We start from the raw sequence: 24,501 nt of genomic DNA, 5'->3' as shown, positions 1-24,501 counted from the left end.
AAATATATATATATATATATCTTTAACACTATAGCAATGATCTGGGGACATATCACTCACACTTTTCCCTTAGCGGAGCCAAGCAAACTGGCTGAAAACTTCACCTACGGAAGCTTTTTTCAAGGTAAGAAATACCACCTCAAGTATGCACAGTACAAACAAATTTTTGGAAGGATTCAAACTGTCTTTCCTTAACAGTACTCTGACCAAATGATTCATAACCAAAAAGTTAACAAACATGAAGCATGGATAAGTAAGGCTTGTACACCCTTTGACTAAGAAGGAATGCTACTGACATCTACAGGGTACGTCCAGCATGCCTGGGGTTTTCCATCTATTATCATTTAATGCCCAATAACCCTGTCATTCCTATTCAAAATCCACATATGCACACTGAAGTAGGTACATGATGAAGTTAACCGAAGCTGTTCATCAGTAATTATCATGGTGTTTTCACTGAACCAAGATTTTTATGATTCCCAGCTGTAACCCCCCAAAAAGGTGCTCTCAACATCCCTACCTATATACTAATTTGATAAACATGTAATTCAAGCCATCCAAGGCACTGATAAAAACATTTAGCAAAACAGGATCAAAGACAAAGTATTTCATCTCACCATTTAATGAACTCTTTGAAAGTAAAGTTAGTGATTAAATCATTAATACTTTCGGAGAGCAGGTGTTAAACTATCAAGGTGTGCAATTATATAAACTGCATTTCTCCAGCCCTTCAACAAAGTATCATGAGAGATTACCACATGCCTTGCTGAAATGAAGACCGGGTTTAGCTTAGGCGTGGCTTGTTTGGTCCTACTACAGTAGATTCTACACCATTCTGTCCACATGAATAAACCAAGAGCCAAAAATGTCAAGGCAAGTTCACACACCATCTCCGTGGGTGAGCTAAGACTGGAAACCAGGTCTTTTGACAAACAACTATTTTTTCTTTAAACTCAATTTTCAAAAAATGAATTCATGGCATTATTTAATGACATCATCTTTCCCCAGTTCCCGAAGCCTTAAAAAACCAAGAGGCTATCCTTGACTCTTGTCTTCTCTCACACCCACCAGTAAATCCAATCAGCTCTCACTTCAAATTAAGTCCCCAATCTGACCATTCTCACCTCCTCCACTAAGACCACCTACTCACACCACCAGCACAACCCACCCAGACTAGAGGCCGCTGCAGCCTCCTGCCTGAGACCCTGCCACTCTACAATCCATTATCATACAGTGGCCACAGTGACACTGTTGGTTTTTCTTTTCCAGTTTTGAAACAACAAACTTGTAGAAAAGCACAATACAAAGACTTTCTTCCCCAAACCACCTGAGAGTCAGCTGCCAACCTGAGGCTCCAACATCCTCAAAAGCTAAAAACAAGGATGGTCTACAAACTACAACAAAATCATCAAGATCAGAAAACGAAGACTGCTACATTACTATGCTTTAATCCTCAAAGCCTGCTCCAGGCCACCCCTTACACATGGTGGGGACAGCATGGGCCCTGACTCTCCGTGCAGTCTACTCTCCCCTCTGGACACTCTCCCCACCCTGATCAAGCCCTAGCATCCCACACTAGGTGACGCCATCAGAAAGACCCTGTCTTCACCCTGCTTAGGCTCTGACTCTGGTGACATCTGCCATGCCCTCCCAACATGGATCCTCTGTCCCAGGCCACCATCCTCATCCCACGAGGGCCAACATGCTGCTTTGTGCCACAACAGCTCCACACACTCCTCCTCAAATGGTATGTGCCTACCTTGCTCTGTCCCACCTAATGGTTTCAGGACAGAACTGTTCAGAATAAAGAAAGGGAGAGTGATCACTTCTCACTCTTTGGCTTAAAACCCTCCAATCGCTTTTTCATCTTTCCCAGAATAAAATCCAAACTCTTTCCCATGGTCCAACAGGTCCTATAAATCTTTCCCCTACCTCTCTACATCTATGCAGTAAAAAAAGCACTCTATATTTGCTGGCCTTTATTCAAACATACTAAAAACTCTTTTTTGGGCATCTGAATGGCTCAGTCAGTTAAGCATCTGACTTCAGCTCAGGTCATTCCTGGGTTCAAGCCCCACATCAGGCTCTGTGCTGACAGCTCAGAGCCTGGAGCCTGCTTCAGATTCTGTCTCTCTCTCTCTCTCTCTCTCTCTCTCTGCCCCTCCCCTCATGCTCTCTCTCAAAAATGAATAAATGTTAAAAAAAAAAATTTTTTTTTAAATCTTTCTTACCTCAGGGCCTTTACATTGTGTTCTCTGTCTCTCCGAAAGCTCTCCCGCCTCTCCAAACCTTAGTAAGTTCAAACCTGATGTCCTAAGAGGCTTTCCCCAGTTTGCTCCCCATCCACCATTCCCAGACCTCCATGTACCCCCCTTACCTTTATTTTCTTTATAGTATGTATGACCACCTCACAGTATAATACATACTTATTTATATCCCACAAGAACAGAACAATTTCTTCTTTACTGTTGTATCCCCATATTTAGAATGTCCTTAAGATACAGTAGACACATGAACGTCTGCATGATGGCTGAATTCCCCAAGAATCCATCTTGGTGACAAAAACTAAGCAAACATGATGCCATTTTACATCTATAGGATATATGTAAAGATGCTAGAAACGGCGGTGTAACTTAAAATATTAGTACTGACACTTACGTGGTGCTTTAAAGTATACGATTACCTGCGATAATTCCGAGCAGTATCTGTACTGAGTTCACCTTCTCTTCTTCACAGATAGACAAAGCTCAGAAAAGTGCCATGATGTGCATAGGCAGTAACTGACAAGTTCATGACTGGAACTTGGGCCTTCTAAGTACTATTAATGACACCATGCAAGTCCCTCTGTATGTGCACCACTAGTCAATCACTCTCTTAATTCCCAACAGCCTTCCCTTTAACTTCCAGAATTACTGGAATGTTTCAAAAGAACAGCTAGAGGTGCGGAAATACTGTAATTTTCAACCCTACCTATATATTTATGTCTTACTGAAAGCACAATGCACGCTCTGACTACAGGTCTATTGTACGATAGCTCTGTTTTTATAAAGAGTTCAGGCAAAAGACCCTTGATAATGGGCGTTTTATTTTAGCGCCATGTTCCAGGAGTCAGCAAACTATAGCTCACCACCTGTTTCTGTAACAACGTGTAAGAAAAAAAACGGTTTTTACATTTTTAAATGATTGGGGGGGAAATAATCAAAATAATATTTCATGACAGCTGAAAATTTTAAAGTAATTCTGAGTTCACTGTCCATAAGTAAAGTCTGACTGAGACACCCTCACATTCATGTGTTTATTGATTTCCCACGGCTGCTTCTGCACTACGGTGGCAAGTTAGGGAGCTACGACAGATATCATGTGGCCTGAAAAGCAATCCTTTCCAGATCCTTTGTCAACCACTCCCACAGTCTCCTGGTTTTGCACCCCTCCCCAACATAGTGACCCCCAAAAAACATCCCCTGGCCTCCTCCCTGCCAAGATTGGCTAAGGTTTTTCTGTGTCACCGGATTTTTCTCCCATCACTTCACATCCATGTGACATGTGTACTGTCTGTATACAGCTGCCTCCCCAACTAGATTACAACATGGGAGACCCACATCAGCTTGTTCATTATTAGATCCCACTGCCCAGCAATACTGTCCACAGTAGGCACCCAATACCTGCTGAATGAATGAAAGGGCAGAAGATACTATATTCAGATGAGCTGATCTAAAACACCTTCAAATTTACAAGAAATTTCTGCCAGAAGATACCAGAAATACATTTTATCAGGGTTACAAAGGACTCATATGAATGACTCTAACCCCTGGTTCATTCTAGTCATAAACCCCAACAACGCACAAAATGGATCAGGGCAGGACAGGGAACTGGGGGGGGGGGGGGGGGGGGAGCGGGGAGAGGTTAAACTAAAATGCAGCCCAGTAGTAAAAGGTATTAACAACAACAACAACAAAAACAGGAACAACCCAAGTTTGCAGGCTCAGATCTGAGTCCGCAGAACTCATATATAGCAGAGGCTGCTTGCTCCTCAGTTTCAACCACAACCTCCAAAAAAATCTTCCTCCCACATTGCCTTTACATATTTCACCATGTCACACTGCCTATTAGTCATCTAATTTATTCACTCACCTTACAAGAAATCTCTTTTTTAAGAGATTTTTTTATTTTTTTTTATTTTTTATTTTTTTTTTTTTAATTTATTTTTGGGACAGAGAGACAGAGCATGAACGGGGGAGGGGCAGAGAGAGAGGGAGACACAGAATGGGAAACAGGCTCCAGGCTCTGAGCCATCAGCCCAGAGCCTGACGCGGGGCTCGAACTCACGGACCGCGAGATCGTGACCTGGCTGAAGTCGGACGCTCAACCGACTGCGCCACCCAGGCGCCCCTAAGAGATTTTTTTAAAACACAAACAGATCTAAAAAGCTAAAGAAACAAATAGCTAAAGAAAGCTAAATAACAAAAATTTTCATGCGTTAACATGGACCACACAAAGCAGTTTTGATCATGAGACAGGAGGGGGAAACAAAAAAAAAGTAGGTAGTTTAAGGAAATGAAGCCCTCATGGGCTGCGGCATGAGGTTCCAAGCCCGGAAGCTTCGGGAAAACTGAAACCAGGAGAAAACAGACCCAAAGGGCAAAACTGATGGAAAAGGTACAGAAAGGGAAATGGGAGGTGTCTAATATAAAGACACTTCAATTTTCCCTAGGTCAGACAAGCATCTATCAGAAAAAGGGAAAAGAGGGCTCATCTCTACAATGTGGTTTAAGAACTCTGTTGGAGTAGGAAAATATCTTCTCTTCAAAGGAATGACAACTAATCAACGAAAAAGATACTAAGAGAGTTAGACAATTCTCATTTGCAACCCACGGTTGCAAAATACTGATTCAGGCAAGAAACACCAAGGGATGTTAAAACCACTGCATAATTATAAGAACAGATACTCACACAGTCTGAAAATATCTTATTTAAAAAGGGAAAAGAAATCTCCACAATCAAAAAACCTGGAAGACACATTTTAACCAAATGATACTTAACATTAGCAATAATGATGTGTCTCATGTGGACGCACTGAGAAGGGGACACCATGACCTATGATGTATTCCTGTCAAAAGTATTTAATCTGATTCTTAATCATGACAAATCAGACAAATCCAAATTAAGAGATGCATCTATAAAACAACTGGTCTGGGCTCTTTAAAACTCTCATGGCCATTAAAAAAATAAATTAGCCTGGGGGAACCATTCCAGATCAGCGTTACTTAATTCTCATATCACTAAAAGCCCTCAAAATGTTTGCTATTGATCCATGATAAGAGAAGTACACAAGTTAGAGTTCGGAAATTTTTATAGCAACTTGATCATAGAATCTAATTTTTAAATGAGCCTTAATTTTATGTCTTCATTTCTACCATTTTACTTTTCTAGTAATTTATTATTATTGTATTTTAAAAAATTATTGGTCCACAGCAGAATGGAAATGAAAGAAAAAAAAAATGATCCTTCTCCAGTAGAGTTTCAGAAGGAGAACTAAGAGACATGACATCTAACTGTAATGTGTACTCCTGGATTTAAATTATATATGTGTAGTGTGTGTGTGTGTGTGTGTGTGTGTGTCTGTATACATATATATAATTTAACATATATTCACACAATATTCTACCAATGTTAAATTTATGCACACACACACACAATATTCTATCAATGTTAAATTCCCTACGAGTGATAATAACACTGTGGTTGTATTGTAGGAAAACAACCCTTTTCTTAAGAGACATGCTTAATTATTCAGGGGTGAAGTTAATATGTCAGCAGCTCTCAATGTCTACTCCCAAATCACTTAGCAAAGAATAAGTTGTAGGACTGATGGGATGGGGTAGTGTGGATGGTAGGATAAAATATAAATCATTTAGTTTCAAAATTACGAAACTTATCCAAGTATAAATATGACAATAATATAAATTTAGAGATTAAGTGAAATACCAAGTAGAAACCACACAAAATATTTTCTATAACCTAGTCCTTTGATAGTAAAATTCACATGGGTTTGACAAAAATTAAATAATTTAAGTGATAATTATATATTCATGGGTACCATAAATAATTTAAATTATAATTATATTTTCATGGGGACCAGGTTTTCAAAATATAATAGTTTAAAACTAAGAGAAGGCATTAATCAATGGACTAAAACATAAAACAGTATTTCTACAAACATTTTAAAATTTTTAACTATAAATACAACAAATGACTCAATACATGAGAATGCAGTTTAAAACAAAAGGAATTACTTTGAATATACCACACACTACTATATTCTACAATAAATTTCAGATGTGTCAAAGAGTTAAATATAAAGAATAACCCATAAAAACAAATAGTGATCCTAAAAGCATATCCTACCTTTGGAGAAGAGAAAATTCATTACTAAAGAGTGAACAGAGAGATGAGAGATGAAGAGAGAAAAGTTAAATGAGTTCTGACACGTAAACCGTAAATCCTTAAAGTTCATTCGTTCAGCAATTCATTTGACTTACTACAAGTTCATAGAACATTCCAGGCGTGGATGTAAGCCCTGAATTTTCAGAGTTTGAGTAAAATACACATGGCCCCTGACCTCACAGAGCTTAAGTCTAGTAGGAACTGAGCAAACAGCACAAAAAGCAATGGGATGTTCTGGAAAGCACCACAGAGGAAAAGAGACTGCTCCAAGTAAAGACCTACTGAGGAGGCACTGTATACAGGATGGTCACGAAAAAATTCTCTAAGAAACAACATCAAAGCTGATACCAGAAGAAAGAACAAGAAACCAGCAAAGCGAAGAGGGAAAACAGCAGCTCAAAAAGGCCAGAGGCAGGAAAGGGCCCAAGAGATCATGAACAATACCAGTGGACAAGGGCAAGTGATAAAGATGACATTCTAAAGTATTAAGAAAAACACAAGTTCCTACACAACACATCACTGCAAGGGAAGTGTGTACATTCCTGACAGCCACCTGCATTTATCCACCTAACAAAGCTGAATGAAATACAACGACAAAAGTTGGAGAGGATGAGGAAAGAGACAGAACTGTATGCTGGAGTGTTATTTAACCTAAAGACAATCTAGGAGCCAACACTGACACACCTACTCTCATGACATCTTGGTGGCGAGAGGCTGGACCCAGCTACATCCCATACTCCCAGATCTGTGCAAAAGCAGTGAGAGATGTGCTAAGACAGAATTCAAAGCAAATGCTGAGAAGACTTCTGGCAGCACGGTAAAAAGTGTGAAAGTGAAAAAGGGGTAATCTATCCTGACTGAAGCTTGAAATGCTACATTTTCAAGGTGAAGAAGATGTGTGGGTACATGTTACAGCAGAGTGAAAACTATCTCACTTCATGGGGGTAAATGCCTGGCTTGTTCTAGACTGACATTGTCAATAAAGTATGGCTCAAAAAATTAAGAAAAATATAGAAAATCTAAAAATAAATGACAGAAACTATAACACTGCTCGTATCTTTGGATTTCACATAAGCTTCTATTTCCCAAAAATATTACTCTTCCTCCCCCTAAAACCAAGTGCACAAAATCTAGTCACAAGAAATGATCCTTCCAAAATAAAAAAGAAACCACCAAAAAGCCTAAATGTGTGAAAGTACGTAAATTGTAATGGGTTAATTTAAATTAGAAATGTACATGAGCGTAGATTAAAAAGTACCCAAAATACATCAAGTAGTAAATAATGACATTTAGTTTGTATATATGGACAAAACATAAAATGTTTATACACTTTTTAAATGTTTGTATTTGAAGAGACAAATAACATTTTGTAACCATGGACTGCTCTGCTCAAGACTATGTTCAGTTGTATCTTTTTTTAAATCAACAGATTAAAGAATTAAAGTATTACAATGACACTCCTATTCCCACTCTTTAGAATTAACAACTGCTAACATTATTTTAAAATAGCTTTTTTTTTTTTTTTTTTTTTTTAAAGCTAAGCTAACCCTTTAAAATAAACCCTGAGTCCTAACCTCTTCTCCTGGCTCCTAGCGGCAGTTACGTTCTGATGGAAGCCCAAGTGTCCACCTCTGGATACTTTTATGAGAGACAGAGAATCCAAGGGACAGCGCACGGAGAAGAGAATACAGACACACATCCATCAACAATACACGGTACTGGATATCTTTTATAAATGGCATTATACTTTTCTATCATTTGTCAAACTTGATGCAAGTTTTTCTACAAATAAATATTTTGTACTTATGTCCTTTATACATGCTTTTTAATTCGAAAAATAGGTGTATTTTTCTAGCTGATATAAGTAACGATAAATCTAATGCATTTACAACATTACAACATATGAATACACTCCCCACTGATTTTTCCCAAGTGTTTTATCACACAGCATTATAAAATTTCCGGGGTTTTTGTGGGTTTTTAATTTTAATAGAAGCTTATTTTTAGCAAATTAAACAATACTACTTATTAACCAGATTAAGTTTCTAATTAAGCAAAGCAAAAACAAAAATATAACTCAAATTATGATTATTTGTATCCACCAGGTAATAAATCAAATACCTTCATTATCAGTTGTTAAGTACAACTATAAATTAATCATCCAACTATTAAAAACCAATCACAGGGGCACCTGGGTGGCTCAGTCGGTTAAGCATCCGACTTCAGCTCAGGTCACGATCTCACGGTCCCTGAGTTCGAGCCCCGCGTCAGGCTCTGGGCTGATGGCTCAGAGCCTGGAGCCTGCTTCTGATTCTGTGTCTCCCTCTCTCTCTGCCCCTCCCCTGTTCATGCTCTGTCTCTCTCTGTCTCAAAAATAAAATAAACGTTAAAAAAAAAATTAAAAAAAAAAAAAAAAACCAATCACAGGTTTAAAAAGAACTATGCGTATCATACAAAAATAAAATCTGTACATTTTTTTCAAATTAACAAGCATGTATAAAGGACATAAGTACAAAATATTTATTTGTAGAAAAATATCAAATGTGCCTTATTTATGACTTATACTGTTTTTTCTGAAATTTTCTTAAAAATAAATTCAGATATTGACTTGTTGCCACCTACTGGTTAAATTCATACTTGAATATCATTGCACATTAAAAATTCACTATAGTTAGTATAAAACACTATGTCAAAAATATCATAGTAATGATCTTTATAAAATTTTACTAAGCTGATCTGATAAATTTAGCTTTGGAGAAGTTGGTTTTTTTGGAGGGGAGAAGTTTTTAAAGCTACACCATGAGTTAATAATACCTTGACTTTTAAAAATATTCTAACAAAATTTTCGTTAGTGTGTTGGGAATGTTTAAAAGTTAAAATGCTATTATAATTTGTGAAAAATATAAAATCCTTATTTAATTAAAATACTTTCAGAATGTTATTCTTATTTTATTTACAACGCAAATGTTTATATGTGTCAGTTTTCCAGAATATTGGAGTTATAGAACCTAAGACACTGTCATCTTTTTTACAGTTAATATGTCAGAATCAGGACCCCCTTCCAAAAAAAAAAAGCCCACATGTTACATTTGTTCATTTTGCATTTTAAATATCTTTTCCTCTACAGTAGTCCTTCACCCTCCTTTTTTTTTTTTTTTTTTTTTTTAAATACAACCACTGGATGAAAAATCAGTGGTCCCACTGCACTGTTTTTTAAAACCACTCTTTTACTTAACCATAAAACAGAACACATGGAGTTATTTTTGGATCCCAATTCTAAAAAATCAACTGTAAGAAGTAATTGTGGAAATGTGAATACAAGACTGGGTTTAGATGACCACAATCTAAAGGGGCAGACAGAGAGGGAGACAATCCCAAGCAGGTTCCATGTTGTCAACACCAGTAAGACACTCACCCACCTGAGCCACCCAGGTACCCCAATGTCTCTTCTTATAAGGGCACTAATCCGATCCTAAGGGCTTCACCCTTATGACCTTATCTAAATCTAACTACTTGCCAAAGGCCCCATCTCCAAACACCATCACTTTGGGGGTTAGGGCTTCAATATCGGAACTTGGGGGGACACAAATCAGTCCACAGCAGTCACTAAAAGATTTGTACATTTTCTTACATAGTCACAAATCATTAGCATATCTAACAAAGTAACAAAACTGAATTTAAGTGACAAGTACTTGCATTTAATATGCTATTAACTCAACTTCTAAGTTTGAAATTTCTCATAATTAAAAAAAAGCTTTAAAAAAGAATGTATGAAACTACTTTTCAATGTAATTCCTATAACCAAAACCGGAATTAAAATGTCTTAAGATAAACAAAGTACTAATCTTAAATTATTACAAGGCAAAAAAAGAAGCTGACTTGAAAATTTATCTTTGAATAAATTTGGTAAGAACTGTTACAGGATTTTTAAAATAATTTGTCTCACCTAAGAGTGTCAAGCTAAAAATGCTGACCTTACATACTCAATGTTCTAGTTAATTTGTCAAAATTATTTATCTACTTAAATGTCCTCAATTATGAAAAAGATGTTATTTTTGGATCCTACTGTAAAGAGAGTATCTTTCCATTATATATCCAATAGGTTATTACTGAAATATTTTTAAATTATTTTTTGTTTGGAATACTTCACTTGCCTTAACTCTTCTTAATTATAATTTTCACAATAGTCTCTGATCTTTCAAATAGACTTTATCATCTGAAAATAATAAGCTTCACTTCTAGTTTGTGTATGTATGTTTTTCTTGTATGACTACACTGACATTTCTTTTATTTTTTTTTAAATTTTTTTTTTTAAACATTTATTTTTGAGACAGAGAGAGACAGAGCATGAACAGGGGAGGGGCAGAGAGAGAGGGAGACACAGAATCTGAAACAGGCTCCAGGCTCTGAGCTGTCAGCACAGAGCCCGATGCGGGGCTCGAACTCACGGACCGTGAGATCATGACCTGAGCTGAAGTCGGACGCTTAACCGACCAAGCCACCCAGGTGCCCCTACACTGACATTTCTAAAATAACACTAAGCAGGATGCCTGGGTGGCTCAGTTGGCTAAGCATCCAACTCCTGATCTCTGCTCAGGTCATGATCTCACAGTTCATGAGTTCAAGCCCCGCCTCAGGCTCTGTGACAGCACAGAGCCTGCTTGAGATTCTATCTGCCCCTCCCCCACTCACATACTTGCATGTGCACACACGCACACTCTCTCTTTCAAATAAACTTTAAATGTTTATTCATTTATTTATTTTTGAGAGAGAGAGAGAGAGAGAGTCTGTAAACGGAGAGGTGCCGAGGGACAAAGGATCCGAAGCAAGCTCTATGCTGACAGCAGAGAGCCCAATGTGGGGCTCACACTCACAAACCATGAGATCATGACCTGAGCCAAAGTCAGATGTTCAACTGACTGAGCCACCCAGGAGCTCCGAAAATAAGCTTTAAAAAAAAAAAAAAAAAAAAAGTATCTACTTAAAATTCTGTGTGACAAAGTGGGAAATGTGCATAAAGAACTGGTACGCACCAAAATACGATGGCTATCTCAAGAAAAAGCACTTGGGTAACTGAATTGTAGGTGGAATTAGCCACTTTCTTTCACAGAACATCATCTTTACTTGAAAAAACAACACAAACTATGCTTATTCAGACTTGGCTACATGAAAGACCTTTCTATAAAAAAAATAAATAAATAAGCAAGCCTAGCATTTAAAGAAAAACAAATGAAAGACTATTTGTTGCCAGTGATAAAATTCAAGCTTTCAAGACAATAGTCTGTAAAACTTCCGTGTGCCACCAGAAGCAGGACAGGTCTCAACGCTTAAAACTCTTCTGATCAGATATTAATGAGCATTACTTTGGGATACAGTTTAATGACATGTGTCAACATCTGAAGTACTGCATGACTCATTTTCCAGAAGACTGATGCATGATGTTACAAAACCATGTATGGGGCAAAGAGTCATGTAAAGTACGAGAAAATCAACGGATTTTAATGTGACAGTACGAAAAGCTCATCAATATGGGTTTAGATTCCACAACACCACCTTTCTTCCAACACCTGCCCACTTGCCAAGTGTCAGTGTAGTCACAATGAATACCTATGATTATCTAAAAAGTCTATTAAAACTAACTCTTCCAACTACCTGTCCACGGCCACATCTTCTTCATATGCTTACTTCAAATATATCACAACAGACTGAATGAAGAAGTATACGTGAGAATCCGTCTTCTACTAAGTCAAACGTTAAAGGCCACTTCTCTCAATGTTTTGAAAGTTAGTTTTCATTTTAAAAAAAAATGTTATTGGGGCGCCTGGATGGCTCAGTCGGTTAAGCGTCCGACTTCGGCTCAGGTCACGATCTCGCGGTATGTGAGTTCGAGCCCCGCGTCGGGCTCTGTGCTGACTGCTCAGAGCCTGGAGCCTGTTTCAGATTCTGTGTCTCCCTCTCTCTCTGACCCTCCCCCGTTCATGCTCTGTCTCTCTCTGTCTCAAAAATAAATAAACGTTAAAAAAAAAAATTTTTTTTTAAATGTTATTTATGTGACCATTTTTTATTTTTGTTTTTTTAATGCTTATTTATTTACTTTGAGAGAGTGAGACAGAGGGAAGGGCAGAAAGAGAGGGGGAGAGAGAACCAAAGCAGGCTCCACACTGTCCGCAGAGCCTGACGCAAGTGTCCATCTCCAGGAACCACAAGAGTTCGCGATCTGAGCCGAAATTAAAAGTCAAAAGCTCAACCGAGACACCCTGTTTGTTTGTTTGTTTGTTTAAACGTAAATGTTTCACTTCCTACTCTGTGGCCTATCAGTGTTAAAATTACTTTACTCCGTCAATCACAGACGTGTACAACAACAAATACAAAATGAGAGAACTTCCACAAAAAGGATGGCCATTCTCAAACGAGATTTTTTACAGATTTCTACTAACAAAACAGTCCTCCACTGGAAAGAAAATCGTACCATCAGAAGAAATACATTAAAACCAGACAAAATAACATGTAAGAAAAGTACATATGTTTACATATTGATTTTCAAAGCAATTCTGGACCCTTCACACATTTTACCTCAGCTGTAAGGGAGAAAGGTTAAGCATCAATTTGTCACAGACAACTCCATTCAGAAACAGAGGGGGAGGGTTGTGAGACAGTCACAGGGGTGCACACAGGGCCAAAGGGAAGGCCAACGGTGCAGAGAAGGGTCAGGATGGAGACAGCCCCGGATGCTCTTGACCACATCGTCTGGGTCCTACTCCAAAAGGGCAGGATCTCCAGTCACTGGGCACAGGGTTCAAATTCTAGGGAGGAAGCTCCAGGTCTGGATCAAGTCAGGTGCCTGCGGGAGGACAGAGGATACCCTCCACCCCTCTACCCGCACTTCTCCCAGCACTCTCAATACTGAATGATCCAGCAAAATGAAAAAAGGGTGTCCTTTTCACAAGGTGATGAAATGACCAACAGCAAAGAAACAACATATGCCCGCCAGGCAAGGTGAAGTTACTGTGGTTTTGAAACACACTTGAGTTTTGTCACTGACATTCTAGAAATCCATTACATTTGACATAAACATAAAACCACACGAGAAGATGAGACACAAGAAAATAGATAGCAGTCCAGTTTCTTACTAATCCTCCACATCCTCATTTCTTCCTGGTCACCACATAGATATGTAATTACATACACCTCCTCAAACTAGTCTAATAAAGCACCCATACTCAATTACTTACCAAATGTTCCCTGGACTCTAAGACATAATTAAATGATTTCTTCCAAAGACTACCCTCCCTGAGCTTATACTTAAGAATAAACAAAGTAACTTAAAGTGCCAAAACAACTGAAGAACATACGATACAGTATCAACCAATTTGTCTTCCATAGACAAGTACTGCAAGTAAGTTCTTCCCATGCAATCAAATTAACCCTCACAGCAATCTCACAAAGCAAAAACAATGGCTCTCGCTCAGGAGTGATTTTGATATGCCCCCCATGCAATGCTCAGAGACCTCCGGCAACGACTGGAGACCTTTTCCATCATCAGGCTGATTAGCTGCGACGGGCATCTGCAGTGCCAAGGCTGAAAAATGCTGTCGGTAATCATTCTCCATTTCACTGACAAAACAAGTTCAGAAAAAGTGATTTTTTTTGCCCAATCCATGACACCCAAGAAGTAGTAAAGCTGCAGTTTAAACCTAGGTCTAATTCCAGAATCCACAATCATAACCATGATTTATGTAGGCTCAAATTATAATAAAATAAAAAGCTGAAATTAAGAAATATATACTAATAACAGCATCAAAAAATATTAACTACTTAGGAATAAATCTGACCAAAGATGTGTAACACCTGTACACTGAAAACTACAAAATATTACTGAAAAGAATTAAAGACAACCTAAATAAAGGTAGAAACATATGCTTATGGACCACAGATTCAGTACTGCTAAGATGTTACTTCTCCCCCAAATTTATCTATAGATTCAATGCAACCGCAATCTAAATAAGCACTTTTTGGTAGAAACTGACAAGCTGATCCTACAACTCATGGAGAAATACAAAGGATCTAGAATAACCAAAAAAAAAAAAAAACTTTGAAAAACAACAAATATGGAGGACTTAAACCACCAGACTTCAAAAATTATTATTAAAGCTACAGTAATCAAGACAGTAAAATATCAACATAGATGAAAAGGTCTATAATCAATAGGACAGATTCAAGTCCGAAAAGAGAACACACATATGTGGTCAATTAATGTTCAACAAAAAAACAAAGGCAATTCAGGGAAGAAAGAATAGTCTTTTCTACAAAAAGTGCTGGAGGGGCGCCTAGCTGGCTAGGTCAGTACAGCACGGAACCCTTGATCTCAAGGTTGTGGGTTCAAGCCCCACACTGGGTATAGAGATTAATTTAAAAATAAAATCTTCACCCACATTTGTACTTAAAAAAAAAATTTTTGCTTATCTAGTTTCTGATTTAAAATACTGAAAGTAAGGGTGCCTGGGTGGCTCAGTCAGTTAAACATCCAACTCTTGGTGTCAGCTCAGGTAACAATCTCACCATCCGTAAGTCTGAGCCCCACGTCAGGCTCCACACTGACAGTGCAGAGCTTGCTTGGGATTCTCTCCATCTCCCTCTCTCTCTCTCTCTGTCCCTCCCCCGCTAGCTTTCTCTTTCTCTCTCTCTCTCTCAAAATAAACATTTTTTTAAAATCATAAAAATGAATAAAATACTGAAAGGAAGAGGAGGGGATTTTAAGTAACTGTACAAAGGGAACAAAGAACAATGACAGCTCTTACACTGATGTGCAGTGTTCAGAGTCCGTTAGGATGTATCTCAATTCAGTCAAGTTTCTCTCCTACAGAATCAAAAACTAAAAACTAAACAGTAGCTTTCAGGTTGGTGAGATAATCCAAATTCATTTGCACATTTTAAAGAAATGCACAAGACCAGACTAGAGAAATGAATAATATGACCAAATACACCGCAGGAAATCAAAAAATACTATATTAAAAAGAAGGAAAAGACGTTATGTAACAATTAGAAGTTACAAAAGAGAATAAGGTTAAAAAAAAAACAACTGAAACACCATATCATCTGAAGAACAAAAACTTTTCATTTATTCATTCATAAATATTTATTTTATACACGAAGAAATGTGTTTGGAATATAAAGCTGGGCAAGAAACAAGTGTCCAAAATGAACATGGCCAATGACCACAAAGGCGTATGTTCTATATCTGTTCTATATCTGCTCTGACCAATATCATAGCCACTAGCCACATGTGACTAGTTACATTTAAACTAACTTACGTTAGGTGCACCTGGGTGGCTCAGTCGGTTAAGCATCCAACTTCTGCTCCAGTCATGATCTCACAGTTCATGAGCTTGAGCCCATCAGGCTCTGTGCTGACAGCTTAGAGCCTGGAGCCTGCTTCAGGTTCTGTGTCTCCCTCTCTCTCTGCCCCTCCCCCACTAGCACTCTGTCTCTGTGTGTGTCTCCCTCTCTCAAAAATAAACCTTAAAAAAATGTAAACTAACTTACGTTAAATAAAATTAGAACTTCAGTCCCTCAGTCACAACAGCCGTACTTCAAGTGATCTAGAACACGCTCCAGGCTGCCATATTGGGCAGCACAGATACAGAACATCTCCATCATCACACAAAGAGCTGTTGGACAGCACTGGTTTAAAATATTGTCATACACTTCCCTGTCTCTGTTGACTCAACAAAAACATGGAATCTTAACTTCTTCCCTTCTTCAAAAGGAAAGTGTAAAATGTTAACCACTTGTCTCCTGGAAAGTACCATGTAACAGTTTTCCTACAGGAGTATTTACTGTATTAAAAGCTGAAAAAAGTCTTCCTAGGTTAACTCATACAGGAAAATAATCATTTTGAATGCTTTCACCATGGCTTTAAAATCTTTACAACATTTATCATTTGAGTATTTCAGGGGCACCTGGGTGGCTCAGTCAGTTAAGCATCTGACTCTTGGTTTCAGCTCAGATCATAATCCCACAGTTCTTGAGTTCAAGCCCTGCATCGGGCTCTGTGCTGACAGCTCAGAGTCTGGAGCCTGCTTCGGATTCTGTGTCTCCCTCTCTCTCTGTCCCTTCCCAGCTCGTGCTCTGTCTCTCTCTCAAAAAATAAATAACATTAAAAATTTTTTTAAATAAAAATAAAATATTTTAAAAAGAGACAAACAAAGGAAATGGTGGTCGCCAGGGGTCAGGTAAGGGGGAAGAAGGAAGGTGTTGTTTGATGGGTCCAAGAATTGTGGTTCTTTAAGACAGTCCTAGTGTTGTGTTACACAACAGTGGGTACATATGCCGCTGTACTGGACGCAAAATTGTTAAGATGGTAAATTTTATGTTATGGGTTTTTTACAATAAGAGAAATGAATATGCATATATTATTTCTTATAAATGACAAAAAAAAACTGGCTCTAATGCAAACCCGATATGAACTTTTCTAAAGAAAACTTAAGCTGTTACATAATAAATTATTTATATTGATCTCCAAAGGCGTATCCATAATAAGTGGCTGCCTTTAAAATGTTCTTTTCAATATTTTAGTAAATAGGCTATCTGGGAAGCTTCACAAAGATATTTACCATAAATGTATTTTAATGATACTGTATGTAGGAAGTGCCCATTTGTATTTCTCTACTGTAGCAAACAGCAGTGCAATAAATCTCCTGTCAGTCTTTTAAAAATAAAAGTAAATAAAAATAAGGGCACCTGGGTGCTTAGTTGGTTAAGCACCTGGCTCTCAATTTCAGCTCAGGTCGTGATCTTGTGGTTTGTGAGTTCAAGCCCCAGGTCAAGCTCTGAACTCACAATGTGGAGCCTGCTTGGGATTCTCTCTGTCCTTCCCTCCCTCCCTCTCTGCTCCTCTCCCACTGGTGCTTTCACTTTCCTAAAATGAATAAATAAACTTAAAAAGGAAAAGAAAAAAAAATCAAATGTTTTTCATAAATAGTACCCAGTGAAAACAAGTTTAATGAAACCCTGGTTTCTTTTTAAGTAGGCTTCACACATAGCACAAGCCCAATGTGGGGCTTGAACTCACAACCTTGAGATCAAGACCTGAGCTAAGATAAAGAGTCAGATGCTTAACCGACTGAGCCACCCATGCGCCCCTAAAGATTTTAAGTTATTTCTACACCCAATGCAGGGCTCAAACCCACAACCTTGAGATCTGGAGTCACGTGCTCCACCAACTAAGCCAGCCAGGTGCCCTTGAAACTCTGGTCTCTAATACATACAGAGAGTCTGAATATGGGATGATGAAAAAAGTCCAGAGATGGACATGTGGTGATGGCTGCAAGACCATGTAAACATACTTAACGCCACTGAACTGTATGTATACTTACAAAACATTAAAATGATGAATTTTATGTTATGTATATTTTACCATAATAAAAACAAACTGAGCTTCAATAAGAATTAGAAACTTTTATGTGAGTCATTTGCAATAATTTATGAACCATTAAGTCATATGTGGTCTTTTGCACAATTCTCAACTACCACTAAGATATCTCAAGGGCCTTAGTTATTCATAAAATGATTATATCACAATTGGAAACTTTCCTTGAAAACAGAAGTTTAGAAAAACAAAACATTTTCAAACTGATCCACAAATGACTTATATTAATATTAATGACACTGTAACTGCTTGGCAAACTTAATAAGTCACTATTTGGTACAGAAAAGTGAAATATTTTCTAACCAAACTAGTTCAGTACAATCAGGTAGTATGTTTTTAAAAATAAAACGTTTTATTTAAAGAAACATTTGACCTTGGATCAAGGATCCTTCATAAATACCCATGTGAAAGTCCTGGGGCCAAGTACTGGCTGAAGCCCAAGAAAGAGATACTAGAATGAAAACCAGCAGAAAGAAGAGAGTCTTCGAGTTACTGCTTATTCAGTAACACCTGGCCCTAACATGTGCAGGCATTATGCTAAATATGTCCTATGAACTCTTATTTAATCTTCACAGTAACCCCATGAGATGGACACCTGAATTAATCCTGACTCACACACGAGGAAACTGAGGCACAAGAGAGGTCACACGACATGCTCCAGATTACACAGCACACAGGACTGGAACAAGCAGTTATATCCGTCAGCAAAGCCCGTTCCGCCGTAAGTGGGGGGGGGGGGGGGGGGTCCCAGAGCCCATCACAGGTGTTATCTCTTTGCTGTCACCTTTATGACTCACTGTGAAGTGGCCCACACTTTTATGACCCCTATTTTCAAAGAGGAAACGAGGTTCGGGGAGGATAAACCACATCCTCCAGAGCTCAGGGAGCAGGCTGCAGAGCTGGGTCTGAAACCCCAGTCTTCTGACTCCTCCCCCGGGAGCCCTTCCTCCTCGCTGTGCCTGACCCGGGCGCTGGCTTTAAAAATATGTTCACCAAGTGGGGCGCCTGGGTGGCTTGGTCAGTTGAGCATCCGACTTCGGCTCAGGTCATGATCTCACGGTCCGTGAGTTTGAGCCCCGCATCGGGCTCTGTGCTGACAGCTCAGAGCCTGGAGCCTGTTTCAGATTCTGTGTCTCCCTCTCTCTCTGCCCCTCCCCTGTTCATGCTCTGTCTCTCTCTGTCTCAAAAATAAATAAACGTTAAAAAAAATTTTTTTTTTTAAAAATATGTTCACCAAGTATTTAGTATGCCTCTCTTCAAAGGGGGGAGACAGCCTCCACTGTCCTCCCAGTAGCTCACTTCTAACCAGTAAAATGTGGCAGAGGTGACAGGTGTGAGACTTCCCAGAGCAGGTCATGAAAAGCACTGTGGCTTCCTCCTTGCTCTCTCGGATCATCACTCTGGGCAAAGCCAGCTGACGTGTCGTGAAGATGCTCAAGGAGAGGTCCACATGGCAAGGAACTGAAGTCTCCTGCCAAGAGCCATGTCAGTAAGCCAGCTTGGAAGGCGCTCCTCCAGCCCCAGCCAAGCCTTCCAATGTCTGCAACCCAGCGCCAGAACCGCCCAGCTGCACAGCTCCCGAATTCCTAACCTCGGGAACTATGCAGTGATAAATGCCTGTTGTATGAAGCCACTGTGGTTTTTGTCCGAGTTTACTGATGCATAACTGACGTTTTGTAAGTTTAGATTAAGTCACTATGTTTTAAGATAATCTGTTACAAAGTGATAAGCAAGTAATACAACTGGGAAAGAAAACACATCTCACATGTGACCAACACCCTACAATCCAGAGCACAGGCTCTGCAGGTCATGTCTTAAAAGCAGCTGTACGTATGACCTGGACTAAGGGGCCGTTCCTCAGAATCAGTTTTGCCATGTGTACTAGGACAGATACAAACCTCATTTTAAATACCCTCTTCATTTTACAATCATCTTTCCATTTTCTGTACCTCTCAGTCACCACGAGGACTACACAGAAGAACATGGCCAGCACTCGGCATGGTGCATACACTGAAGGGTTACAAATGTTCACTGTTACTAATCTTACTTCCTTACTCTCCTTCACTAGCAGCCACCCCAGTCTTATAACCATGCTTTAAATATTCCCAATTCTCGGGGCGCCTGGGTGGCTCAGTCAGTTGAGCATCCGACTTCGGCTCAGGTCATGATCTCACGGTTCGTGAGTTCAAGCCTCACACTGGGCTCTGTGCTGACAGCTCAGAGCCTGGAGCCTGCTTCAGATTCTGTCTCCCTCTCTCTGCCCCCCCCCCTCAAAAAATGAATAACCATTTTTTTAAAAACATTAAAAAAAATTCCCAATTCTCAACAGGGGGCACCTCCTTTGGCCACCAAAACAGCCCATTAGCCATTTTTACTGGTCTTCATTTACTAACTCTGATGCACAGGACACTCATTCAAATGGTGCCCATCCCTTGGTCTCCAGAGAATAAACTACTACCACTAACACAGTCCTCTTCAGGTCTCTGCTACTGCTGTTACTCCCCATCCTGCCCCTTCAAAATGTAGGTTATCTTCAACATTCTCTTAATTCTTACACAGCCTCAATTATGGCCTTTTTGGGGATGACCCTCTGACTCCTAGATATATTACAGCCTCTCTCTCTTATCTGAGTAGATGAGATCCCAATTCATCCAGCTCAACAGCCACATATGAATGTCTCGTATCTCAAACTCCAACAAAAATCTCAATCTTTTGCCTCCACCTCAATCCTCATATTTTTCCCCTTCATCCCCAGGCCCAACCCTGCTCTTCCCCCTGTGTTCACTAACGGACCAAAATCTTCCAAGTCAGAAGATGACATATCCAAAGTCACATCAAAATCCTCTCCCTTCTGCAAAAGGTGACAGGCACTGCGCTGGGCACCAGGGAAACACGGCAGGCGGGACCCAGCTGCCCCGAGAAGCTCACCATCTAGCGGCTTCCAGTCTGCTGCCAAGTCCTAATGATTCCACCTGTGCAGACACACATTCCATCCCTCCGTCCCACTCCTCCCACCACCACCCAGCCTCACACCTGGATCACTGCGAGAACATGCAAGTGTCTCTCCAGATCGTCAATCTCTGCCACGGGCCTCAGCCCTCCTCCACGTAGCTGCCCATCCGTTATCTTAAGCAGGTGAGCATGCTATTCCTCAAAAATCCGCCACTGCTTCCAAACAAACTCAGAATTTCCTACTCCCACCTTCTGCATCCTTGTGACCCCCTGTATGCGCTGAGATGCTCAGGACCTCTCACTCTCTCCTTCACACTCACCCTGTTTGTCACCTATTCCCTCAGAATGTCACAGCCTGAGTGAAAATTCATTTGGGCAGTCAGTCATCAGAACTCTCGGAGCCCTCCCTTAATTCTACAAAGCACAATGTACCTCTATTTGCTCTCCACCCTTTCCACTTTTGATCAGTGCTTACTTGTTTACTTGCCTGCCTCTCTGAGTAGGTCACAAATCCCTGGCTGCCACTAATTAACTTGGCAATCTCGAGTAAGTCACTGCATTATGTGAGGTTCAATTTTCTCATCAGTAAAATGAAGGAGTTAGATTAAGTAATTGCTAAGGAACTCCCGACTCCACAAAGTTCCATAAGGATCAGTCTTATGAAAAAAGGCAGCACAGTACAACAGTAAGCTTGGACACGGTGTCAGATAAGTAGTCTGAACCCCAGCTCTCCAAGCCCCCAGCACTCAACAATGATGGGCCAGATGCTCAGCATCTCTGTGCCCCAGCTCCTCATCTGTAAAATGAGAATAACAACAGTGTAATCCAGGAGCACCTGGGTGGCTCAGTAGGTTAAGTGTCCGACTCTTGATTTTGGCTTAGGGCATGATCTCACAGTTTGTGAGTTCAAGTCCCACATCAGGACACTCTCTCTCTCTCCTTCTCTCTCTCTCTCATTCTGCCCACTCACACATGCACACTCTCTCTCAAAAAATAAATAAATTTTTTAAAAAATAGTAATTTAGAATTCTTTCAGTGTTTTTTTTTTTTTTGGTAACATCTTTCAGTTTTTGGTTGTTTTTCTTTTAATAATAGCTTTAGTCAGATACAATTCACATATCATACAATTCATGCATTTAAAGTATAGAATTCCATGACTTTTAGTATATTCAAAGTTGTATAAGCATCACCATAATTAATTTTAGTATATCTTCATCACCCCCAAAAGAAACTCATACTATCAACAATAGCTCCCCATTCCCCGCCACCACCCACTCCCCCCCCCCCGCCCCGAGCCTTAAGCAACCACTTCTTTATTTTCCATCTCCAGGGATCTGCATGTTCTAAAATCTCATGTCAATATAATATCTGGTCACTCATGACTGGCTTCCTTCATTTAACATACTGATTTCAAGGTACACCTACGATGTAGTAATTGACAGTAATCCATTGTCTTATTGCCAAATGAAATTCCACCGTGGATATACTACAATTTCTTTATCCATTCATCAGTTGATGCACATTTGGGTTATTCCCACCTGCCATTATGAATAACACTGCTGTTTGAGTGTAAGTAATGGAAACCCCAACTCAACCTGGCTTACGGAACTGGAAATCCATCAGGTAGCCCCTGTTTCAGACAGAGTTTCAATATCATTTTCAGGACTGAGTCTGTCCCCACCTCTCGGCTAGGCTCAGTTCTCTGTTTGCAGGGTCTGCCTGGTGACAAAATGGCACCATAACTTCATTTCACAACCTCTCACAGTCAAGCCAAACAAAGCAAAAGCCCCTTCCAGATCCTCCAACAAAAGCCCTGTGATGAGCTCTAGGTGGACTCTAACTGTGGCCAGTGAGCAGAAAACACTGACTGAAACAGGACACACACTATCCCTGGAGTGTGAGGAGAAACAGGAAGAGACTGAATTACCTGAACCAAAAATAGATAAGGCCTAATCCCCACACAAAAACTGAGGCCTCTTTTCAGTAGGATAAATGGATTCTGGACAGCTGAAAATTTAAAGAGCCCAATTTCAGGTTGTTAGAATTAAACATGAGAAGTACACACTAAGCATTTAGTAGGATGCCCAAGACACAAGAGCTTAATAAATAGAAGCTGCCATATTAGCTATTTATGTATATGAGATGAACCATAAGGGAGCTGATAGAATCTGACATTTAGGGAAAACAAGCCAATTTCATATAGCTCAATGTCATATATACCCAGCTTAAAATTAAGGCATGTTCAACCACATGTGCTTTTTCACAGTGACATGCAAGACTACATCTTTATCAAAAAAAAAAAAAAAAAAAAAAGAAGAAGAAGAAGAAGAACAAGACCTATTTTCAAAATCTTTAAAACCTTCAGGTTACAGAGTTAAGAATCTCTACTTTAGGAGGGATTTCTCTGGTCTTGTGGAAAAAACGAGTCAAAGCTCGGGAAAGCAAAGTCTCCGAGATGGGCGGTGCCACAAAGTAGTTCCTACCCGAACAGTAACACCCAGTTCAGGCCTGATGTCCACCTGAACCCCTGTCAGTCAGAGTTCTCAACTCTATTAAGAATTCTTTTCAGGGGCGCCTGGGTGGCTCACTCGGTTAAACGTCCAACTTCGGCTCAGGTCATGATCTCACGGTCTGTGAGTTCGAGCCCCGCGTCGGGCTCTGTGCTGACAGCTCAGAGCCTGGAGCGTGCTTCAGATTCTGTGTCTCCCTCTCTCTCTGACCCTCCCCCATTCATGCTCTGTCTCTCTCTGTCTCAAAAATAAATAAACATTAAAAAAAAAAAAAAAAGAATTCTTTTCATGGGAAAACATCATTTGATGCCTCAATACTAGCTAACAAGAAACTAGAATTCCCTTTACAAAAAAAACGGTTTTTTCAATCTTACCCAAAGTACATTTACCACACGAAACAAGGGATGGGATAACAAATGTTTATTTCCCTCTTAGATTCTGCCTGAACGTAATTTAAAAATAAAAAATAGATCTAAAAATGACTACAAGGACCACCCATTCCTTTTATCACATGCCTTTGTCTCCTCCTCCCCATCCCCATATTCTAGTTTCAAATTACAGACCTAGACTATCTCTTTCATGATTTCTAGACGTAACTTCATGAGGACCTGTGCTTCAACATTATGTCTCCTATAAATAAGTTATAGGGGCTGGTATAGAAAGATTTAAGCTGGCGAACAGGTACATGAAAAGATGCTCAACATCACCAGCCATCAGAGGAAACGTAAATCAAAACCACAATGAGGTATCACCTTACACCTGTCAGAATGGCTAACCTCAAAAAGACAAAGGGGCCCCTGGCTGGCCTAGTCTATAAAGTATTTGACTCTTAATCTCAGGGTCCCAGATTCTCGTGAGTTCGAGCCCCACGTTGGGGGTGGGGTTTACTTAAAAAACAAAACAAAACAAACACCTGGTTTTGGGTCAATTCAAGAGCATGAGACTTTTGATCTCAAGGTTGTGAGTTTGAGCCCCATGTCAAGTGTAGAGATTACTAACAAAAATATATTAAAAACTTTAAAAAAAAAATGAAAAAAGCAGTAACAAGTGTTGGTGGGGATATGGAGAAAAATAAACCCTCATGCACTATTGGTAAGGATGTAAATTGGTGCAGACACTATGGAAAACAATATGAAGGTTCCTCAAAAAATTAAAAATATAAATACT

The 24,501-nt window shown here is 39.5% G+C and overlaps 1 protein-coding gene and 1 pseudogene across 6 annotated transcripts in view; one reads left to right on the top strand and one right to left on the bottom strand.

Moving 5' to 3' along the window:
- SRPK2 (SRSF protein kinase 2) overlaps positions 1 to 24,501 on the bottom strand; it is a 389,837-nt gene that overhangs the window by 342,023 nt on the left and 23,313 nt on the right. The window lies entirely within an intron of this gene.
- LOC125930785 (ATP synthase subunit epsilon, mitochondrial-like) lies at positions 5,810 to 7,634 on the top strand (annotated as a pseudogene).

This window comes from Panthera uncia, chromosome A2 (assembly GCF_023721935.1).
Source record: "Panthera uncia isolate 11264 chromosome A2, Puncia_PCG_1.0, whole genome shotgun sequence".
Classification (NCBI taxonomy): Eukaryota; Metazoa; Chordata; class Mammalia; order Carnivora; family Felidae; genus Panthera; species Panthera uncia.
Note: the sequence above shows the minus strand (reverse complement) of the source record. Positions and strands in the feature narration are given on the sequence as shown.